General features: G+C 43.4%; 1 long non-coding RNA gene across 1 annotated transcript; it reads left to right on the forward strand.

Moving 5' to 3' along the window:
- The first annotated feature begins 1,892 nt into the window (after window positions 1-1,892).
- LOC148127176 (uncharacterized) lies at window positions 1,893-8,470 on the forward strand. Its single transcript, XR_015742022.1, has 3 exons — window positions 1,893-2,059; window positions 2,465-2,742; window positions 6,844-8,470. It is a non-coding gene; the product is annotated as an uncharacterized LOC148127176 (long non-coding RNA).
- The last annotated feature ends 278 nt before the right edge of the window (window positions 8,471-8,748 follow it).

Consider the following 8,748-nt stretch of genomic DNA (forward strand, 5'->3'; position numbering starts at 1 on the left):
GCAGGAAAAAACCAACCCCACAGCTCCCTTCTAGTTGATTTGTTAACTCCATTTTGCTGCATACAATTCTCAATGTAGTTTATATGTCAAAATATACCACTGCTGCTCTAAAAAAATAATATTTCCCTATTTGGACTCGTCCATTATTTATTCCCATTCCAGTTCTGAGCTGGGTTGCTAAGTGTTTGTGGAGGGCATACCCTTGTCAGCTCTATTCTGGGGCCAATCTGCTCTTGAACAACTTGTAGGTGTCCTCTTGGCTCACTGCACCACGACCAGCCCAATTCAGCCACAGGGCTCTGTGTTTCTTTGGCCATTTCTACTATGGCTCCCAAAGGGGCTCTGTACCTTGTTTATTTATTTAACCAATTTATATATTACATCAATTTATGTCCCTGGTGACAGCACCCACCACAGATGGATTACTTGCCTCCTGCAACCATACTACTGTAGTCACTCCAGTCTTTCTGATGGGCTTGGAAATATTTCTTTTGGAGCTGTTCGGGCTGGAACAATTTCTGATGGACTCAGGAAGTCTAGAATCTCATTTCAGGGATGATCAGGATCTAGCAGATTCTTTTCCTTAGCAACTGTATTGTTCTGGAGGTCTTACATTCCATCATTCGTTGCCACAGAAAAGGATTTTCAATTATCAAATATGTACTGGCTTATTTTTTTCTGCCATAACTCATATGCTTGATGTATTAACTTGAAATAACACTGGATACATCAGAAATGTTCTTCCCCTGCAAGATAAAAATAAAGTGCACATTAAATATCTTGCTGAGAAAACTAATTCATGCTTACAACACAGTGCTAACTTCAAGTGAAATTCCTTCATCATTTTCCTATTGACCTTCCTCGTATAAGAAAATGGATATCCTGCATTTGGTTGAACAAATGACTTGGCATAAAAGTATAGAACAAAATTTTTATTACAAGGTTTGGCTCTGGTGCTATTGCTCTACTGTTTATCTTTTTAAAAATTAGACTGCTAGAAATGTAGGTAGTATATGCCTCTAGTAACCCCGGGCAATATGTGTTCAAGGTTATTTTATATTTGCCTAGTTCACTCACTTCCAAAATCTTGCCAAGAAAACTAGTCTCTCCCTCTCTCCCTCCCTCTCTCCCCATCTCCTATAATATACAATTTAGAATTATACAGCAGAAATGAATCACATAAAACATTGTCCAACATCAGATGTGATGTTTCAGCTGATTTATAATCCAACATCTGGAAGAGCTCTTTGGTCAGCAGTTCTTAGGTCCTGAATTCATGTGACTCACAATGGTAAACAAGTGGATGGATTAACCTCTCAGCCTCTCTGAATAACACCTCCTGACATCAGCACATATTGACAAGAATGAATGTCCTATGCAAAGTAAGAACAGATGTACAAAATGTCATGGGACCTTCATAACTTGCTTCTCCATGATTACAGACAGCAGTTCAAAATAGGAATCAGATGAAAAAAGAGTAGATGTTTTCTTCCCCTATTTTCTTCTCAGTGCCATTTTTAATGTTAATATATCCTTTTAAATTTGGGTATATAATGGATATCCAGTTCCCTACTCAAGCAGGAGAAACTTTACCATTTCAGATAAGTGACTGTCTAATCCAGGAGTGTCAAACTCAAGGTCCGGGGGCCGGACCTGGTCCATGGTGTACTTAGATCTGGCCCACAGGGCCACCCTAGAAACAGTGAAAGAATGGCCCATGGTGCATCTGCCAGCAAAAACAGAGCTCAGGAGGTCTGTGCGCGGCCCTCCCAGGCTCTGCTTTCAACTGTGACAGCCTCCTGCAGCCCTCTGCAACAGAAAACAGAGTTCGGGAAGGCTGCATGCACCGCCCCCCCACCCCACCCCCGAGCTCTGTTTTCGCTGGCAAAGAACTGCAGGAAGCTGTCAGAGTCAAAAACGGAGCCTGGGAAGGGCATGTGTAGCCCCCACTTCTGATCCAGAAGAAGCCCCTTTACCATCGGCGGAGAGGCAGCCATTAAGCTGCTGAAGCTGTGACAGCTCAGGAAGGAAGAGGCAGAAAGAGAAAGTGTATCGGCTGGTGAGAATCTTTTTTTGGGGGGGACTTAAGGACACTTTAAAATGAGAAGAATTCTGTAAGACTTTGGACAAAAAATGATGAAGTTGATTTAGCGGCGATTTTTTTAAAGAGAATGTCAAACTGAGGCTTGGCTTTTTACTTTTACTTTTGTTTTTATTGAACTTTTATTGTGATCTAGTAACTGTAACTAGACTGGTTTTTTCTCTTATATTTATCTAATTTTTCTTTCTTTTTTTCTTCTCCCTTTTGACTGTTAATAGTTTTTTTTAGGGAGACAACCCTTTTAAAACGATTAGAACATTTATTGTAACATTCACTGATTACCCGCAGCTGCCACAAACTAGCAAGTTCATGCACAGTGGTGGGCAACAGCTGACTCGCCTGACAGCTCCTTTTATATTGCAGCTGTCAGCCCAGCCAGCCAATGAACAGAGGCTACAACTCCCTCCAGAACTGTGGACTAGAACGAGGACCACGTCAGTACGTAACAACCCTTTCCCCCAGTTACAAGCATGCGTACTCTCGCAAGTAGGCAGGGCGTCGCCTGACTCAGCCCAACCTACATGGTTCAGTTGGAATAGCCAATGGCAAGGGGTCAGGTGTGCAACCAGCAGTCTCCTGCGGCAACGACTCATGGCATGTGGATGCAGGAAGTTCTTGTTGACTTGGAGAAACATCGAAAGGTAAGTCTTGCTTGAGTTGCGGCTCAGCAGTCGTCATCTGGGGTTTGGGATCATCGGTTTTGTTGTTTGTTGGTCGGTTGCCATCTTGTTGGTCACCATCGGGCCAGTGGTCCATAGATGCATTCCACCGACCTCGCAATTGATCCATGTGCCACCACCATATCTGGCCATCAGATAGTCTAACTCTATAGGATTTTGGGCCAGTGACAGCAATTATCTCCCAGGATACTCATAAAGGATCTGCAAAATTTCTCGCATAAATTGGGTCATATAGTTTAAAAATCCTGAACTTGCTGGAGGAATCTAAGGGACAGGAAGGGGAGAAATTTGGATGCAACCTGTCAAGGCTTGTCTGCAACTGCTGACCCATCAGGAGCTCCACCGGTTGGTGGTTAGTGGCTGAGCTTGGTGTCGCGTGTTGGATTAAAAGGTACTTGGCTAATTTTTCATGCCAATCCTCCCCTCCCATCCTTCCTAGGGTCTCTTTGGCAGACCTTATTGCTCTCTCAGCCTGGCCATTCAATGTTAAGTCGGGTGGCGGGTGCAACCAAAACATGTCGGATACCCCTCTTTGCTAAGAATATTTCAAATGTGTTGGATGTAAACTGGGGCCCATTATCAGACACCAACACATCGGGTAACCCATGAGTCACAAATAACCTGGTTAATGCCATAAGTACAGCTTCTGATGTTACCGAGTGCATAAGCATGAGCTCCACCCATTTAGAATATGAATCTACTAGAATCTATTAGAAACGTTTGGCCCTTAAAGGGGCCTGCTAAGTCGATATGCACTCTTGACCAGGGGGCTCTAGCTGATTCCCATTCAAAAGGTGTGGCCATGGGCAGTGCAGGCCTTGACAACTGACAAGCCTGGCAGGCCCCAACTGCTTCAGTAATGTCCATGTCCAAGCCAGGCCACCATACATAGCTCCTACTTATAGCTTTCATCCTGGCCACCCTGGGATGCCCTTCATGTAGATTTTCCAAAACCCGGGGCCGTAATTTACTGGGCACTACTACCCCACACCCCCATAGTAGACAGCCCATTTGGGTGGAGTGAATGCAGACGCCAAAGTCTCTTTTGGTCACCCCCTCCTCACCCAGTCCAATACTTTAGAGATTACCTCATCCTTAGAGGAGAACTGAGCTATGTCACATGCTGTAATGAGCAATTGATTGTCGTCGGTTAACAGGACTGTCGATGTAGTAGCGGGGTCTTCGACTCGTATTGGCAGGGGGAAGCGGCTCAAAATGTTGGCGTTACTAATCAATTTGCAGGCACGATAAGTTAGTGTGTAGGAATATGCTGATAAGAACAAGGACCATCGGGTCATGCGAGGCGAAAGGATGGTAGGAGTTTGCTGGTTACCTGCCAAAAGTCCTAATAATGGTTTATGATCGGTTATTATTTCAAAACAACGTCCAAACAAAAACTCGTGGAATTTTTTTAATGGCAGCAACCACAGCAAGGGCCTCTCTGTCCAACTGGCTGTAATTTCTCTCTGTGCTTGACAAAGTTCCTGAGAAATACGCGATAGGTGCCTTATGTCCATTTGGAATTTTGTGGCTAAGGACTGCCCCAATGCCAACCGGAGAAGCATCACACACCAGAATAATTGGAAACTCACAGTCAAACTGAACCAAAACACTGTCAGAGGATAGTAATGCCTTGACAGCTTTGAAAGAGGTAACTTCCTTTTGGCCCCAAACCCAAGGCATCTTAGTGTCTAGCCGTCTATGAAAGGGTTCAGCCAGGGATGCTTTGTCTAACAGGAAGGAAGTATAGAAATTTAGCAGGCCTAAGAAAGCTTGCAGCTCAGCCTTGCATGTAGGGCCTCTTTGACTGCTTTAACCTTTGATTCAATAGAATGGAATCCGGTAGCGTCAATGCGGTACCCTAAGAAATCCACCTGAGGGACAGCAAATATGCATTTGTTTTTCTTAAGTTTTAAATCGGCTTTTCGGAAACAGGACATCCCTGAGACATGAAATAAGTTTGCTTAGATTGCTTGCGGAGATAAGGATGTTGTTGAAATAGGGGATGACGCCCTCTGTGCCTTGAAGAAGGCGTTCAATAATGCTTTGAAAAATGCCTGGTGGGTGCAGTGCTTATGCCGAATCACAAATGGGTGCATTTAAAGGCTCCCCGGTGAGTGACAATAGTTTGTGCTTCGGCTGCATCATTGTCAACGGGGAGCTGCTGATATGCCTGGGCCATATCCAGCTTTGTCAAACTTCACCCTTTTCCCAAGGAGTGCAACAAGTGTTGGATAACTGGCACCGGGTATGCGTTTGGGTGTAAAGCATTGTTTAATGTGCTCCGGTAGTCAGCACACAGGCGAATAGAACCATCCTTCTTTAAAACAGGGGATTTCACATCTTGCGAAAACGACAGGCTGTAAAATTCCCTGTGAAATTAATTTATCTAACTCCGCATCTACTTTCTCTCACAAGGCAAAAGGAACTCTTTGAGGCTTAAGGCGAATGGGTGCCACTAAAGGGTTTAAACTGAAAGAGATTGGGGTGCCACTGTATTTGTCCAATTCCTCACTAAATACATCAGCAAACTCATTTAAAACATTTTCTATGTTCTGGCTTTGTAAGGAATGAATGCCAGTTACTTTCAAACCCAATGCAGAGAACCAATCTAATCCCAGAAGGCTGGGCAGGGTGTCTTCCACAATTAAAAGGGAAAGGCGACCCGTAAAGTTCTTGAATTTGTCAGAAAACCTGCCAGACCCTATGACCAGAATGCAATTACCTTGATAGTCCTTGAGTGATACCTGGCAAGCTTTCAATTGTCTCTTAGTGATAGTAGGAACCAGGCGTTTTATGGTGCCCCATGAGACAATGGAGAGGGACGATCCCATGTCCACCTCCATGGAACAAGGTTTTCCTTCTAAAAACACAGTAACATAAATTTTGTTAGAACATAGTTTGCAAGAGTGACAGGAAAACAATTCAGAAGTGTGGCAAGCCCTGGTGATAGTAAAACATTCTTCAGATTGGGTATTTACTTGCTGCCGTGCTTGGTAAGGAAAAGGTTGATTTAGGTTTCTTCCACTTTTGCAAACCCTTGCTAAATGTCCCTTGCATTGACACTTTAGACAAATAATATTTCGAAAACAGCAATTTGCCCTCAAATGTTTACCACCGCAGCTTAAACAGGACAGCTGTGGCTGTGTTGGTTTGCTGATGGAGCCCCCATTTCTTCTTGGTTGTGACTGCTGGCCCTTGAGCCTATGAATTTCTTCTTCATCAGTTGAGGCACCCTCAGGGATCACGTCTTCAGAATGGATGGATGCTTTGGTAGCTGCAGGGTTGATAGTATGTGGATTAGAACTTTGAATCTCAGAGGCAGAGAGTGTGGATTGCTCAGTGGCTATTGACTCTTCAATGGCTACTTTTAATGTGAGATTGGACCTAGCTAGGAGAAGATGTTGCAAACGAAGGTCCCGTGTGCCATAAATTAACTGGTCAAGTAATGTATCATCCAGTTCACCAAAACCGCAATGTAAAGCAGCAGTTCATAGGGCAGCCATGTAAGAACTAATGGTCTTCCCCTCAGCTTGAGCTCTCCTTCTGAAAGCCAGACATCTCACTATTCGCGATGGCTTCAGGGATTGCTCAAAACTTGTAGAGCCTCCCAAGAAACAGTCTTTACAGTCTGAGGGGCCAACAGAGCAGTTGCAGTGTCAAAAACTGTTGCGCTACAAAAACTCAAGAAATAAGCTTTTTTCCTTTGGCTGGGAATTTCTGACAAGTTAGTAGTGTCTAAGAAACAGTCAAACCTGTTAATGTAAGATTCCCAGGTTTCAGAAATTGATGGAAGCATGGAAGCTGTCATCGTGAGGCGTTTGTGAGGAGAAAAATTTCTTTGAGCAATCCACACCATTCGTTGGGAATGCGCTCTAAAGCGATCCCACCTTCGTCGCCAGTGTTATAGTGGCGGCGTCAGTAATGGGAGACAACCCTTTTAAAATGATTAGAACATTTATTGTAACATTCACTGATTACCCGCAGCTGCCACAAGCTAGCGAGTTCATGCACGGTGGTGGGCAACAGCTGACTCTCCTGACAGCTCCCTTTATCTTGCAGCTGTCAGCCTGGCCAGCCAATGAACATTGGCTACAACTCCCATCAGAACTGTGGACTAGAATGAGGACCACATCGGGACATAACATCCGTTTTTGTTGATAGAGCACTTGGGCCACCACAGGTGCCTCCAACATGACTAACCTGAAGCTGGTCATGCCCACTATGGCCACGCCTCCCCAGCACTCCCCCCAAGTCAAACGTGGCCCTCAATGCATTTCCACTGGTTAATTGCCCTCACTGTTAGGAAGTTTATCCTTAATTCCAGGTTGCTTCTCTCTTTGATTAGTTTCAAACAATTGTTTCTTGTCTTGTTTGGAGAATAATTTGACACCCTCTTCTTTGTGGCAGCCTCTCAAATACTAGAATACTGCTGTTGCCCCTAATTCTTCTTTTCTTTAGACTAGCCACACCCAAAACCTGCAGCTGTTCTTCATATGGTTTAGTCTCCAGGCCTTTGATCATCTTCCTCGCTCTTCTCTGAACTTTTGCCAAGTCTCAACATCTTTTTTGTAGTATGGTGACCAAAATTGGTTGCAGTATTCCAGATGTGGTCTTACTAGGGTTTTATAAAGGGATGTTAATACTTCACGTGATCTTGATTCTATGCCTGTTTATACAACTCAGGATTGTATTAGCATTTTTGCCTGCTGCTGAACACTTCTGGGTCTTATTCAAGTGATCATCTACTAGGACTCTAAGGTCCCTCTCACAGTTACTGTTTTTGAGCCAGGTCTCACCTAATCTGTATTTATACCTTTGATTTTTTTCTGCCTAAATATAAAATGTTGCATTTCTCCACATTAAAATTCATTTTGTTGGATAGGGCCCATTGTTCAAGTTTGTCAAGATCTTTTTGGATCCAGAGCTGGTCTTTTGGGGTATTGGCTATTCCTGCCAGTTTACTATCATCTGCAAATTTAATGAGTTCCCCTTCTATTCCCTCATCTAAATCTTTTATGAAGATGTTGAAGAGTTATGGCTTAAGACGGAGCCTTGTGATACCCCACTGCTTACTTTCCTCAATGTGGATGTAGTACCATTAAGAACTACTCGTTGAATACGGTTTGTTAGCTGGCTACAAATCCATCTGGTGGTGATGCTGTCTATCCCTCATTTTTCTAGCTTACCAAGAAGTAAATTGGAGGAGGATATAATTCACTGAAGATATACTAACTACATTTGTTTTCTTCTGTTCAATCATGTCCAATTCTTAGAGACTGCCTGAACAAATCTCTAACCCTAAAGTTTTCTTGGGAAGATTTTTCAGAAGTGGATTGCCATTGCTTCCTTTCTAGAGCTGAGACAAAGTAACTGGCCCAAAGTCATCCATCTATGTATGGGTCATAGCTGGCTCTATAGACAAAAAAGGAAATGCAAATCCTAGGTGTTTGTCTGAGCTTCCAAGTTAGGTTGAAGTTTGGACTGCTCTGGGAGTGTGCAATTCCTATTGTGTCTTAATGGCTTTCATCCTGTTTTGGCTCTTGGGTGAGGGTATTTGCTTATGAATAGAGCTATCTGAATCTTTGTCTTCTTTCAATAAGCTTTTTATCTCTTAAGTGTTGACATCTGCTGTGGGCTATTAAGAAAAGGTGGGGGTTGCTTTCTGCCTCTTAAAAACATGTTTCTCCATTTCTCCCTTTGGGAAATATATTTCTCCCTTTCTCCCTTTTTTAATATTCCTCAAAATATTTCATTCTTCTAGTAACGGGGGTGGGTGGGGGTGGGGGGGTGGCTTCCCATACATGCAAGTATGCTAAGTATGGTTTGTTGAACAATAGTTTGCAGAATATGACATAGGTAGAGTAAAATCATACATCAAAATCAAAATTTCTGCTTCCATGGTCCCATGGAAGTCTGACAATAGCCAATAAAATACATGTTCTTGCACAGGAACAGGAAGCTCAA

This window comes from Pseudonaja textilis, chromosome 2 (assembly GCF_049901715.1).
Source record: "Pseudonaja textilis isolate UNSWEBS1 chromosome 2, rPseTex1.2, whole genome shotgun sequence".
In the NCBI taxonomy this organism is placed as follows: Eukaryota; Metazoa; Chordata; class Lepidosauria; order Squamata; family Elapidae; genus Pseudonaja; species Pseudonaja textilis.